A 16,399-nucleotide genomic window follows, 5' to 3' on the forward strand; every position below is an offset into this window, starting at 1 on the left:
AATGACCATTTTGCATGTGTATATCGTGTGGCAGGCACGAAGATACTCTATGCCCAAGGAAGTCGAGACCTCGACTTTCTCTTTCCTTAATTGTTATTGCCATAGTTGCATTCATCTTTACATTTTTCTATGAACAATGCTGGCACTGAAAAGCTCTTTGATTTTTTATGCAGGGCATAAAAGAGCTGCAAGTATTTAATCGAGATTGAATAATATTGTAAAAAAAAGGTTTAAGTTTACAGCAGGTTCTTCATAATTCTTAAAAAAAATCCTTATAAAAGTACCAATACTATGCATTCTTAGCAGGTGAAGCTTTGGTTATCAACAGTGGAGTTTCATTAACGACTATACTATACATTCTTGAATTTTATTACCCGCCTTAGCAACTTGAATTTCAATGTGAATAGTGAAGATTTGCTTGTTTTAGTTTATGGTACTTGTACACACCATACTATTGAAGCTTTGGGAAATTTTTGAATGGTTACGATGTCCCTAAAAAGGGACCTGCGCAAGTTTCACTATTCTCTCGTCTATTGCCCCATTTGACCGTTTGCGAAGTAATTGAAACCGTTTGTCAGAGAAATAAGCCTAACGAGGGCCTGAATTGGGTTTTTAAATTTTGGAAAATGTATTGATTTTTCGTTTTTATACGAAAGAGCATATTTTTCTGAGCAACTATGATTTTTTCAGATTTTTAGAACTTAATTGTGGTACCTAAAAACAATTTCAAAAATATTTTTTCGAAATCACCTCTTGACAGCTGGGCAACTGCTTCACAGCTCCGCCCAGTGCAAAATGCGACGAGGGGTGATTCGACAAATCGCTCCCATACAAATTTTAAATTGATTTTTAAATAGGTTCCCGGGCTCCAAACTTCATGAAAATTTGGATTTCGGCTCAGTTTGACATGCAGATTCAGAATATGAAATTGTCTCAACACCGCTTAAGAAGCCTACTGTTTTCAAAATATTCATATTTGTCCAAAACAGCGAACATTTGAAACGACAGCATCTCCTTGCTATTTGTAAATATTATGAAAAATGCTAAAATTCATAGGTCTCAGCTAATATTATCTCTGAATATGTGAACCGTTGCAAAAAAACAAAAGAACGAACGAAAATTAGACTTGAGAGCCTAAAATTGCAATGTGAATATGGTACAATCAAGTTTTAAAAACTTCCAACTACAGGGAAAAGCCTTAATGTGAAACTCTGGAAAAGATACAAAAAGGAAACCCGTGTAAAATGTCGGAGGAACTTCGGGATGGGAAAAATCTCTGGAACAATGTCGGGAAGAAATCTCAAGAGAAACATCAGAAACCATTATAGTAAAAACTCTGAGAGAATTTCTGAAAGGATCTCTGTGTAGGAAATCCTGAAAAAAACCAGAGAAACATCTATTATTCCTGTGAAACATCCCAAAGGTACATCAGGAAAGTAGTATCCCTGAGAGAATTTTAGGGAGGATCCCCGTGAAAAATTCCGTTAGGAGCTCCCGAGAAAAGTCAAACATGAAACACTGTGAAAAACTGCAAACGAACTATAGAAGAGATCTCTAGATGAATGCTGATGGAAATTCAGGAAGAAACCCTGTAAAAATTTCGTGATAAGCTTGGAAATGAAGTCCGAGAAACATCTCTGTAGAAATTCGGGAAAATTCACATGAGGAGTTATTGGAAAAGTTTCTGAAAAAAAAACTTCAGGAGAAAACTTCCGGGAGAAATCGCGAAAACGCCTTCGATTGAAATTTCGGGAGACATCCCATGAGGAACTGTGTGGAAAATCTCCGTTGAATCTCTTTCGAATATTCTACGAGGAATTTCGTGAGAAATTGCAGAAATAAACCTTGAAGAACTCTGTAAAAATTCCTGAAGGAGCTTTGGAAGAAATCTTAGGATGAATTTTGCGGGCGATCTTAGAAAAACCGCAGTGAAAAATTCCAGGAGGGAGTTCAAAATAAATGTCGAGAAGAAGTTTGGAGAAAAAAATCGAAGAAACTCTGGAAAATTCAAGGAGGAATTTTCAGAAAAAAAAAAAACAGAAAAACGGCATGAGATACTTCAGCAATTATTCCGGGAAGTATATTTTGGAACGCCTTGGGAAATGAAAGGAATCTTGCTAGGAGTCCTGAGAGGAGAGCAACGCCTATAAAAATCCCACGAGAAATACTGTAGAAAATCCCAAACTTTGAAGTATAAACTCACGAAAAGAGCTTCGGAAGAAATCTCACCATAAGAAATCCTGACAGAAACTCCGACAGACAGAAATTCTAGGAAGAGCACTTGAGAAAATTCCTAAATTTCAGGAGGAACTTTGTGAAAACTTTTCAAGAGGATATGTGTAAAAATAACCAAGAGGATGTGTAAAAAAAAAATCAAGAGGATATGTGTAAAAGGAACCGTATTGCAACTAATTTTGGAAATCTCAGAATGAGAAACCCTAGAAATTACTTTGGAAGAAATTTCTGGAAAAGCTTTGGAAAAATTATACGAGCGATTTTTTGCTAGGATATCGGGAATAAATTCTGAAAAGTATGCTCTTTATCATTTCCGAAAAAAAGCTTCGAGGAGAATCCTGAGAGGAGCTTCAGAAGTATCTCAGGAGGAACACTAAAAAATCCGGAAAAAATCTCTAGGAGAGACCTCTAGAAATTTCAGGTGAAATTTCAGGGGGCATCTCTCAGATTTTTAAACGCATTTCGGGAAGACGATCGTTTAAAGTCCGAAGAGAAATTCCTGAAATTCACTAGCAGAAATTGCAGATAAATTCCGAGAAAATCCCTGGAGAATGTTAAGGAAAACACAAAAAAAACAAGATAAACGCATGAAGTACTTGTGAGAGATATTCCGGTTGAAATTTCTGTAGCATCTTCGGCAGAAATCCGATAACAAACCCTGTGGAACACCTCGAAGGAAGCTTTTGGGAGCAATTGCAAAAGAAACTCTAGGCCAAATCGATCTAGATGAGCTAGGAGTCCATTCGGCAGAAACTCCAGCAGAAATATTGGAAGAAACCACGTAAAATGTCTAGGGAGGTCCTCGGGCAAAAATCTGGGTATTAACCCTATCTATAATCCGGAGCAGAGCTTCGAGGGATATCTCAAAAGCTCCAGAAAAGGCCCGGATTCTACAATCCTGCAAGAAACATCCAGACCGAAATCCCTGAAAAATTCAGAAAAAAAACTTTAGAAGAAATTCAAATGGAAACTCTGTTAAACATATCGCAAGTAGCAGTAGTGAAAACGTGAAGCTTCCGAAATTGTTGATAAATTTTGAATTGAATCAATGAATACTTCTTCAATATTTGGAAAATTGCTTTATACAATTCATAAAGGTGCTCCTCTTAAAAGCCACCATTGGAAAAAAATGAAAAACCTATATGAGAAACTTCGAAGAAGACTTATAAAGAACTTTAGGATAATGTTTCGGGACAAATTCTGGGGAAGCTCGGGAGGAAGTCTGGTAGATAGCTTTGGAGAAATACCTAAAAAAACTCCGTGAAAAATTTCGGGGAACTTCGGCAGAAAACTCGGTAAGATTTGGAATAAATACCGGAGAAATCCCGTGTGAAATTCCGTAGAAATCACTGTGGAAAATTTGCGAGAAATTCTACGAGCAACTTCTTGGATAATATCAGAAGAACAAGCAATTTTGAAAAAAAAAACTCTACAAAAATATCAGAAAGAACCTATGGAAAATCGTGGAGGAGTTTCAGAAATCTCAGGAGAAACTCTTCAAGAGACAAAATCAACGAAAAATTCTTGGAGGATTTTCAGTCGAAACTTCGAGGGGAGTTTCGAGAAAATCCAATGAGAAACTCTGGGTGATTCTAGGAATCATTTTTTGAAGAATATTTAAAACAACAAGTCAGAAGAAATCTCGCGAGGCACTCTGGAATAAATTCTGGAAACACCTCCGAGGATATTCCGGCAAAACCCAAAAGTGAGACTTAAGGGAAATCCTAAGAGGAATTCCAGAATAATCCTAGGTAGAACCCGGAAACATTCCCAAATATTTTCCAAGGACCATCGTGAAATTTTTCGGGACAAACTGTGGAAGCATCCCAAAGAAAAACTCTGAAAAAATAAAAAAATCTCATTTTGAGAAGCTCACGAAGGAACTTCCAGCGAAGATTTTCCGGAAAATCTTAGGATCAAACTTTAGGAAAAAAATGCAGGAGACATATTTAAGATAGTTCCGGAGAAATCTTCCAAGGAGCTCTACACGTGTTGTAGATGAGTTTATGCCACCCATATACGACCAAATTAGGGTAACATTAGCACATTTCGGAAAACATGTTTTGAAACACCTTGGAAGAAATTTTTGGGGAAATCCCGGGAGCAGCTACGATAAAAAAAAAGCAAAAAAAAGAAAACTGACAAAAATCTAGAGAGAAATTCCTGTATTAACTTGCAGACATTCCAGAATAAATCAAGCTTTAGATGAAACTCCAGAAGAAGTCCCCGAAAGAACCTCGTCAAACATCGGTGAAATTCCGGGACACATACCGTAACAAAACAATCTGTGTAGAAAGTTTAGTTTTTCTTCCAGGAGGACGTTTGGATGAAATCTGGTAGGAAAATCCGGAAAAATACGGCTCTACTCCATTTGGCATCACGCCATTTGGTATAATTCCGTTTGGCATAATGACCATCTTGCATAACAAGGATTATGCACATTCTTCCCAAGAAGGCTGTTCTTCGTATTATGCCAAACGGCTTTATGCCAAATGGCATTATGCCAAATGGGGTAGAGCCGTTTTAAATGATTTGTCTTTTTGATGGTCTTTCCCTATCAACATTTTATCATTCAACGTTTGGACATTGGACATTTTCTCTTTAAGCCACGCAGGAGAATCTGTCTCTCACATTTCATCATCTTAAAAGGAAGTTTCGGGGAAATAGCTGGAGAAACTCTAGGAAAGACTCTCTGAGTAATTCCGGGAAGAAACCCATGAGAAATACTGGAAGGTATTACATGGAAAATGTTGGGTGAAACCAGAGCCGTAGCGTGGGATTGGCCAGGTTGGCCCCCGCCAAGGGCGCCAGCATCTAAGGGGCGCCAAAAAGGTCTAAGGCTAGAAGGAATATTATGATGCTATTGTTTTCTTGTACCAAGACTTCAAAATATCTAAGATTGAACGAGAGTTTTTTACATTACGATATTCTCAAAAAATTCGTTCTCTAGATTATTTATCATGATGTTACCTGGGAATTTAGCTTGTTTTTATTTTATTTTGGGAAGTTATTTTAGTTGTTTTTTAGTAAAGCAAAATCAATAAATTTACACAACTTTAGTGCAAGTTTTTCTCTGAAAATTATTAGAAACTTATTTATTGACATATTTTGGAGTGTTTATAACAAGTATTTTAAATGAAAAATATTCAGACGATGCTGTTCATTCCCTTCAAACAAATGAATTTCGGGAATTTCTTCATAAATTTCACCAGGTATTTCTTCGGATTTTTTACTGGCCTTCTTTAAGAAAATCTTTCAAAAACTCAAAAACTCCCCTCAAGGGATTTCTTTAAAAAAAAATTCAAAGAATTTTTTCAGAAATTCTCTTGAAATCATATATTAAAAATTATTTAAAAAAAAAACAAATAAGAATTCTTCTGGAGATTCTTACTAAAAATTCTCGAAGAATCCCTTTAGAAATGCCTTCAAGGAGGTTTTCAGGAAGTTATCTAGGAATTTATTCAGAAATTAGTCCAAGGATTCCTCTCGACATTTCTACATGGATATTTTATAATTTCCTTCAATGGATTCCTGCAAAAATGTCTATAAGGATTACTAAGTAACCCTTCAATAGATTTCTTTAGTAATTCCTCCATGGATTCCTATGAAAAATCCTGTAGAGATTCCATTAGAAATCACTCCAGGGATTCCTTCAGAAGTCCCTCTGAAAATGAATTCTTTCAGAAATTCTTCTAGGGATTTTTGAAATAAAATCTTATATTAAACTGTACCATGCTCACTAGGGATTGATCCATAAATTTCTGCTAGAATTTCACTAGAAAACTTTTCATGAATGTCTTCATAAATTCCTCCATAAAATTATAAATTTGGAATAATTCAGAAATTTCTACAGGTTTTCCGTTAGAAAATCTGCCATTGACTTCATCCAAAATTTCTCCAAAGCTTTCTTCTGAAAGCCATTCAAAGATTCCTTCAAAAATTCCTCCAAACATTCCTTCAAAAATTCTGCCAAGTTTTTTTAACACTTCTAATGGTCCTCTACAAACTATTACGGGCATTTCATCAGGCATTTCTTAACGAATTACTCCATTAATTTCTGCAAAAATATCCATGAATTCCATTTAGAATGCTTACTTAAATTTCTTGTAGATTTGAATCATTTATTCCTCCGGATAAATGCAGGAATTCCTCCACAATCTCTTTCATAATTTCATTCAATGAATCCAGCAAAAATTCTTCCAGAGATTTCAACAAAAACTCATATAGAGATTCCTTCAGGAATTTCTCCTGGTATTACTTCATTTCCATTTTTGTCTAATGATTTCTGAAAATTTTCTAAGATATATTTTGATTGAACTTCAGAAGAAACTTTTGGTGAAGTTATTAGAAAATTCTGGTAAAACCACTTGAAGCTATAGCCAAAAAAATAGTAAAAACGTTTGAGGATTTCTGAAAGCTCCTGAAATTCAATTCAGTATTTTTGAAAACAAAATTCATTTAAAAAACTCGAAAAAAAAACTAAGATTTTCTTAAGAAATGTATGCATCATGCATGTTAAGAATCTGAAATGTCATTTTTAGCTTTTGTGCTGGTCTAAGTATGATTCTTGAAATGCAAATGTGTTCGTATTTATACTCTTTGAAAACTTCGAAAACGTACTCATAACTTTGAATAACCAATTTTAGCAAAATAATAATGTCTAATTGCCGTGGGGCTCCAATCTGGATGCTTGCCAAGGGCGCTGTGGGACCACGCTACGGCTCTGGGTGAAACTCTGGCAACAATACTGGAAAAAACTCCCGAGAGAATAATCTCAGCAGCTCCAGAGAAAGTTCAAAGATAAAACTGGAAGAAATCCTGGGACGAACCTCGGAAAAAATCTCGCGAGCAACGCTTGGAAAAATCAAGTGCACAATTGCGTAAAAAAGAAACCAGAAGAAAAGCTCACAAATCCAGACGGATCCTTGGGAAATACCTTACAAGGAGCTTCGGTAGAACTCCAGGATAATTGCTGGGAGGTAGTCTTGGAGATATGCAAGGAAGATCCTGAAGGAACTTTAGGGAAAACCTTGGGAAGGAAATCGATTGCATCCGCGGGAGAAATCCGTGAAAAAATCCGAGAGGAACTGCGCGGAAACCTCTTTACGAACTCCTGGGGAAATTTCTGGAGAATCTCCGTGAAAACACTTGGCGGAGTCTTGGAAGAGGTACCAGGAGATGGCCAAAAATATAAAAAAAATATTCGTAATTGAGGGATATTTCTTCAGAATATTATACAATACTAGAGATAGTATCCAGGTTATGTTTTTTAGAAATTTAAATAAATAGTGTTAGTGCCCACGAAACATACATTCGATGAAAATGGCCCATATTTTGCACCGTTAAAGTTTTAAAACAATTCATGAGAAATTTATCATTTGATCCGTTGATAACTTTTCAGTTTTTCATTGAAACACACCAGAAATATATAAGGCAATCATTTTTATCATAAAAAAATGTCGAAGGATTTCTCCTTTTCGAAAAATATATCAATGAGTGAAAAGAATTTCTCGGCTCTACATTCGACGTTTCGGTTATCTTTATTCAACCTTCTTCAGGGAATCTAATATCTTTTCAAAACAATTTCCTAAATTACAAACCCCATTTGGAAATTGTTGTGAAAATATTTTAGATTTCCTAAGGTTGGTTGAATAAAGATGACCGTAATGTCGGATGTAGGAGCAAAACAGCATTTTGCTACCAATTCAGAATGCAAATTGATTTAACAACAGGAAGCGTTTAACTTTCTTAAGGTTGAACTCAAGGCTTTCTGCATGCAAGTCAGGGTATCGGCAATGGTTACCACAAAGCTCCCCGAGCAGAAGGGAATAGCAACAGCATAATAAAATGTGTTATTTTGGAAAAATAACTGAGTAACGGAAAGAGTTATTTTCATGTTATTTACATAACATATCCTGTTATAAACTTGTCTGTCATAAGCGGCAAAATAACAAATATTATAACAAAAAAATGTTCCTGGAAGACCTGTTTAATAAAATATTTTGTTAGTTTCAATAACAACTTAATAACAGCGAATTTTAAAAATATTTCAATAACAAATTTTGATATGAATACGTTATTGATAACAATCTGAAAACAAAATTTGCTTTTTTTCTGTTGCGGATAGGAACTCCTCCAAAGTCCCATATGCATTCAATGGGATACGCAACAATAGGATCTATTAATGAATGTTTCATTCATAATTGGGACGCTATAGTTGTCGCAAGCGAATTCTTATCGAAAACAGAGAGAAACAAGAGTTCTCGTTTATTTTCCAAACAACTTATGATGAAAAACTACCGTCGTTTTGAAACTCTTTATTAGGTGGATCATTGTTTATAAGATTAATTTACATTATTACCTCATTGGTTGACACATTTATCCTAGTTAATCTAAGTGGGCTCGATGCAGTGAAATCAATCAAAATAAAATGTCTAAAAATAATCATTGGAGCTCTTGATGACTTATTTTTTTACATTTTTGTCGAAAATGTGTTGTTTGTTGTTGAATTCCACCAGTTGATCTAAAATGTTTCATAAAATGGCTAACACTCTATTACACTCTCTATTTTCGTATTCCCTAACTAAAACTGGGACAAAAAAACAGGTATACTTTCAAAAGTGCTTATAAAACAAAAGGCTGATAAGTTGGCACTGTAACGTAATGTCAGTAAGAAGAGGAACTGATGACAAAATAATATTTACTCTTACATTTCCTCACGGAATGCTGTGAACAACGAAAATCGCGAAAGGTGTAGTTTTGATTGCAAAGCTAGTTATGTTGTAATATTAATGATCAAATATTTGTACTAGTCTCATTGACACAATAATAACTGAACTTGTGCTACAACAAAACATGTTATTGAAATGTAATTTAAGGAAAATATACCAAGAGCACGATCATAACAAAATAAGATTGCCCAACAGAACATGTTATGGAACGGTGATGACTTAATAAGTTAACAATAACAAACCGAGATATAAAAACAGGTTTTGTGATTCCGTTGTTATCATTTTGATATTTTCCTCTGCTCGGGTCACCTTTTTGCCTTTCTTGTACGCCGAAGTGTACTGAAAGGCTACATGTTCACTCAAAAAACGAGTTTTCGATAGAAGGCTCGGAGGGTCAAGTCAATCATACCAATCAACTCAGCTCGACAAATTCAGATGATGTCTGTATGTGTGTATGTATGTATGTCTGTGCGCAAAAAAGTTCTCTCCCTTTTGAGGCACTTCCCATTAGCCATTTGTCGGATCATAGCTCGAATCGAACCGGATTTTTACCGCATTGTTTGCTATTGAAAATGGTCCGGATCGGTCAAGGCTTTCCGGAGTTATGACCATTTCAAAAATCCGGACCAGCACCGGTATAACTGGCCGCATACAACACTGAACCAAGCCCCATCATGCGACACATCAAACTGCGGAATTTTTGTTACCTCTAGTTAGGTTGACGAATTTTGTGCAGAAATCAACACTGGATACCTGAGATTGCACGATGTCGGCCCAAGATTCAAGATGGCGGCCAAATATTCAAGATGGCGGATGTTTAATAGAGCTATAGGCTCTAAAACCATGCAATATGGGTATATTTGGTATGAGGAAGATTTACGGAGTCCGAAAATGGCGACCACAATATCCACGATGACGGTTTAAAATCCAAGATGGCGGATCCAAATTCAACATGGCGGCTGATTAATGGTGTTTTAGGCTCTACAAGATGGCGATTGTTTAATGGACTTTTAGGCGTTGAAGACCAATATGGGTATATTTGGTATGGGGTAGATATCTGGAGTCCAAAAATGATGATTAAAATATCCAAGATGGCGGTCTAAAACCCAATTTTTCAGCTCAAATTTCAAGATGGGGACTGTTTAATAAAGTTTTAGGCTCTAAAGCCATGCAATATAAATATATATGGCAACCAGAACATCCAAGATGGCGACTCCAGATTCAAGCTGGCGGCTATTCAATGGTTTATTAGACTCTAAAATCATGCACTATGGGCATAATTGGTATGGGGAAGATGTCTGGACTCCTAAAATGGCGACCAGAATATTCAAGATGGCGATCGAAAATCCAAGATGGTGCTCAACATCAGGGATGGCAGCTGTTTAATGGAGTTTAGGGCTCCAAAACCATGCAATATTCGAATATTTGATATTATGAAGATGTCTGGAGTCCAAAAATTACGATTGAAATATCCAAGATGACGACCAAAATATCTAAGATGGCGTCAAAATTCAAGATGGCAGCCCTTTAATGGAGAATTATGCTCTGAAACCATTCAATATGGGTATATTGGGTATGGGAAAGACAACCGGAGTTCAAAAAATGAGACCTGAATACTCAAAAAGGCGTCTCAAAATTCATGATTGCGGTTGTTGAATTGAGTTTTGGACTCTAAAACTATGGGCATATCTGGTATGGGGAAGAAGTCTGGAGTCCAAAAATGGCGACCAGGATTTCCAAGATACCGGACTTAAACCCAAAATGGCGGCTCAAAATTCAAGGTTGCGGCTTTTTTGAAGAGTTAAAGGCTGAAATATCGAGAACCAGAAAAATGATATGGTTTCTGGTGCCATGAAATGGATATCTGTCAAAAGTATGAAAGTGCGATATTCATCAACATGTCACTTGAGTTATGTTGAAATGGCTTTTCGAAGGCACGAGAAAGGCGCCATCACCGCTAGGTGGATTAATTAGGGATTTCAAACATACTAACACATCAAGAATTCCTTGAGAATTATTGTCAAACCAGTTACAACATCATTATACAACTTAAGGACTTAATTCACCCAACATTTCGGATGCATTTCGTGCCCGTAGATTGCGTGAATGAGTCATCGATCCCCTAAAGGAATTTTCTCCACGTTCTACCCTTGTGCTGCACCATTAATTTCGTCACCATTCTTCGGCCAAGTGCAAAATGCGAGCCCGTCACGCAATCTCCCTGTTCCTAAGGCATCCAACAAAACGTTCTCTCGTGCCCATCTGAGTCGGTCCGTCGCGTCGTCCATCGGTGGTTATTCAAGAATGCCCATTCTCAGCTTCACCTTAACCTGTGGGTATACAAATGTAATTGTTGCGATTATAAGTCGGTTTAACGCCGCGCTTCAGAACAAATTCAGCGTGAAATTGACAGCAGCGCGCTGCGGAGCTGAAGAAAAATGGGGGAAGCCAGCAAAATATGTCGGAAAAAACGATAATTTATCATACAACTAGGTAATTAGCTGTAGTTAAAGTGAAACAAAACCACGCGTTAATAAAGCGAAGCAAACGGAGGCACACACCACAGGCACTGTTAGTAGGAATGTTGCATTTTTTGGGTTGATCGATTGTCTGACTTTTAGGCGATTGATTGAGGTGATCTTAGAGTACTCAGCAATCAACAAAGGTCTCCTAATCGATCACTCCAACAAAAATAATGTTTTGTGACATCCCTATCTGCTACTACTACTAATACTTGAACTAATACGCAAACTAGGTCCCAAACGTGGGGCGAACCCCCACAGTAACTAGTGCAAACATGTAAATAAATGGCTCCACCCTAGGCTCCACCTTTTATCGCTCTCACCGGTCGTGAGCACGCACCACAATCGCAAGCCTAACAAGCTCGTTGACCACCAGAATAAGACAAATGTTGTAGATAGACGCGAACGGAAGCAGAGAGAGAGAGTTATGATCCACCACCACCCGACCCCACTAGGGGGAGAAAACGATGATGATAACCAAAACGATAACGGCGTTGTTATGAGTGGACAACACGACACGAAAACGCATCAGATAAGGCCCATCATCAGCTGGTGCGGTGGTCATCCGCAAGTCCTATTTTAGGTAAATGAATTGAGTTGTCGTGTGGTTCGATTTACGCGTTGATAAGCATGCTTAGCAAGACAGAAGAAAAAAAAAAGTGTAAATATGAGTAACGTGTAGGTTGAACGGGTGGATCGCGATGAGAGCAGAAACAGCAACAACAACACAGCTATACAAAGTATTAAGTTAATTAAATTATCTCTTATTTTATTTACGCGATAAGTAGAAAGTGCGAACGATGCAGAAAGCGACGAACGCTGCATTAACAGCGCGCGCTCGCGAGGAAGAAGGAGGTAGAAGAGAAAGGCATCGGACGTAGTACATAAATATATGTAGCAATGAGAGTAGCAAGTAATGAACCCAGTGATGATCGCTTGTATAAAGTATAGATGGGGGAATGGAATCGATGACAGAACGATAACAAGGGGAAGAAAACCGTGTTATTAGCTCGTAAGTAATGAAATTTATTTTGAAGGAGAGATAAAGAGAAATGGCGTTGAAAATATGACAAATTGAGTGTTGCTGTTTTGTGTCCGAGAAACTGTCCGAAACGAGTCCCTGTTGAAAATACTGGTAATTTATGGAACTGCGCTGGTGAAGGTAAGTTTGACAGTCGTAATTTATGGATGATCATGAACACCTTTAGATAAGATACAAAAAGGGCTTAAAATTTTAAGAATAAAACTATGGTAACATTGTTTAATGAAATAATTTGGTGAAACAATATTTTGCAGATGGCATTTCTTCTAGTCAAATTGAATCAAATAATTTTAAGTGTCATCTTGCAACTATTACACACTAAAAGCCCAATTTACCCTCACTTTTTTTTAATTCTTCAATCACTTAACCTAATTTACAACTTTATTGTCCACTAAGGGCACTTCGTGAGCAATTCCAATTGGAAGCTGTACTTACATTTTGTACAGTGCCCAAATGTATTCTATTCTAATTGTATTACATCGAACTGGCTACCGTTGCGCTGCTTTCACTTTCTACCCTATCATGGTAGAATGATCTACACGAGGTTGTTGATGTGTGGCTGTTGGTTGTACCTGTTTCCAGTCCGATTGGGGGTCCATTATGGGTAGCCGTTCGCCGATGTCCAAGTATCCGGGTTCATTTGAGGCATGGGCTCAGAAGAGGATCAGTGTCAGCTGCTCTCAGGGGAAAAGAGCAACTGACGAAAGTGCCGGGACTGGAATCGAACCCATGACCAACCCCTCACTTTATTCGCGCCAAACTCGATTTACGTCTCCCTCATTTACGCACCGCAATCAAGTTTTTTTTACAGCGGTGGTTTCAGAGAATCTCTGGTATGTTACAAGGTGTCTTACGGGATTTCAGGGAGTTCTGGAGTTTAAGAAGCAGTGGGCTTCAGGGACTATTTAGGGGGTTCCGGATCTTGCCAGGTGCGTTACCCTCTGGAACACACAGTAACTCTCCGAAACTCCTGAAAACGCATATGTAACGCCTCTGTAACGTCTCTGAAACCCACCGAAAACCCTCCGAAGCTTTTTGAAGTGCCTGTGAAATCCCCCTTAAAACACCATCCCATGTAACGCACTTAAAACCCTCCCAACCCCAACCCCTAAAAACCCCTCGAAACCCATGTATCGCCCCTGAAACATGCTAGAGCCCATGAAACTACCTAAAACGCATCTGAAACCTTCCTGAAACGCCCTGCAACCCCTTGAAACGCCCCTAGAAACCCCCCTTGAACATCCTAGAACCTTTTCACAACTGCCGTGACTTGACTTAGGCGTAAATGGTGGTTCTAGGTATTCGGGAACGACTAACATGTGATACATGTATAAAGGAAACTTGAAGTTCGTTTCTCAAATTGTCCGTCCCAAGGAGCACTACCACCAGAAGTGTTGCAAAATTTAGTGGTTCCCAATCTTGGGTTACAAGCCACGTGAACTTTTTAAGATCCTCTCCTTGATGAGAATTATTTTCAGATTCTGCATCTCATCTGTGATACTTCTACAGATCAGTGGTTCCCAAGCAGAAACCAGGGGCCATGATTATTTCTAAAGAACTTATTAGTGAGGATAAAATCCCGTAAAACCTTCCAATATGGGATCACGGGCCGCAATAATTCCTCAAGAATTCAAAGTGTGAGGTCAAAGTGAAAACGTTTGTCGAATTTTATATCTCAAGAGGAACTACCACGCATATAGTTGTGTGTTGCAAAATTCAGTGATTGCAAGTTTATGGTAAAATGCGTAGAATCCGAAAAACATTTTCATTCTATCGTCACATTTTCGGTTCTTGAGAAATTCGTGTGACCCGTGACCTTGGATTGTGAACTACTGATCAACTAAAAAAGACACTACCCTGTCTTCAATCATAGTGTGAACCGACTGAACGACCACAAACATGAGGTAACGGACAATACACCAGTGGAGAAATTTCCATTCAACGACAAGTTTTCACCGACTGAAGCGGGAATTGAACCCAAACTCCGAGGCTTACGAAACGCCTAGACGACTGACGCCGCTAACCGCACGGCCACCAAGCATAGCCAACTACATTGTAGTAACCCAGACAACCAGTAATCGTATATGATGTTGCATAAGATGATAATGTGGAAGCCATATGCGTACATGCCTCCATTTAGTCAATCAAGAAGTTTGAAGCATAAAAATGATTGAGTTGCATAAAATGCTAGCTCCTTGGACCCCCTGAAGTCACCTCCCACCGTATTTCACCTGAGACCTTCCGAAACCTGCAGGAACCCCCTTAGGACCTCTGGGGCTCTCTGAAACACTCCTGAACCCCACCTGAATCTTCCAGAGACCCTCAGAAATCCAATAAAGCCTCCCTGGTATTCCCCTGAAAACCGCAGGATCCCTCTGGGAGTCCTGAAGCACACTGGAATGTGTGATACTCGTGAGTTTAGTGAAAATTCGAGTGTCATTCAGAGACATAATGTGGGTCCAGGTCAAGCAAACTAACATGGAGTACAAAAATCTAGCAGCGGTAATATACAGGGGATACTCAAAATAACTGGGACAGGTAAAATTTTCACGTTTCAACAAATGTTCAAGTCGCTGTAACTTTTCGAAAACCCGAACAAAAGAGAATAACAACAGCATAACAAAATGCGTTATTTTGACAAAATAACTGCATAATGGAATTAGTTATTTTTATGTTATTAACATAACATATTGCGTTATAAACTTGTCTGTCATAAGCGGCAAAATAACAAGTCACATAACAAAAATTTGTTCCTGGAAAATCAATTTAATAACATGTTTTGTTAGTGTCAATAACAACTTAATAACAGTGAATTTGGGAAATATTTCAATAACAAATTGTGATACTACTAGTTATACTAGTTATTGATGACATCCCGAAAACAAAATTAGTTATGATATCAAACAATCGCACATGCTGTTGAATAGTGGAGGCGATATTCGTACACTTTACCCGTGTTTAAATGAAAGCATGTACGCATATGGCCTCCACATTAGCATCCTTTTCTACATCATATATGACTTCGTGTTGGCTGAGAATGCTATACATGTTTAGACCAGCATGAGAGAATGACGGAACAATCATTGCGAACTTCAGTTTCTCTCTTCCCTCATAGGCGTATTTTCAACTATTCATGTAATCTTTTACCCCAAATAGGAAGATCCGACTTCATCCTCTGGAACGACAGGGAAAACATGTGAAAATACAAAATCTTTCTGAAAAATTCCAGTCAAAACCATCTACAATTTTGGATTCGCTTCGTTCAAACAAGTTTACTCAATAAGTTTGACATTTTTATCATTTAAATTCTCATGTCAAAGGCAGAATCTGAAACGTCCCTTTCAAACCCCACCTTCAATATCGTCTGCTATCTTCTCGTTTTGATGTATGTAGGGTGCTGCGCCGCTAGGGCAGTGGCGGATATTTTGGGAACTTTTCAGCTACAACTCAGTCAATTTCAAACATCGCGGCGCCCAGCAGGGAATTGGTTTTGTACACATTACAGCACCTCCATGTCACGTAATATACCACACCTCTTATCAAATGTGATGCCGTAAGCATAACTCGCGAAATACTGTAAATAACGTTGTTGAATGACGTAGGATTTATTTAAAAACTTGTTTTAGTTTTGATAGCAATAGCATAAAGTATTTGTACACTCTAATTCAATAATAACCGAACTTGTTCCACAACAAAATGTAATATTGAAATGTTATTTAATGGCTGTAAACCAATAGCTTGGACATAACAACATTAGATTGTCCAACAAAACATGTTATGGAAACGTAATGCCTTGATAATGCAATAATAACAAAACGAGATATAAAAACAGGTTTTGTAATTTCGTAGTTATTAATTTGATATTTCCC

The sequence above is a fragment of the Aedes albopictus genome, chromosome 3 (assembly GCF_035046485.1).
Source record: "Aedes albopictus strain Foshan chromosome 3, AalbF5, whole genome shotgun sequence".
In the NCBI taxonomy this organism is placed as follows: Eukaryota; Metazoa; Arthropoda; class Insecta; order Diptera; family Culicidae; genus Aedes; species Aedes albopictus.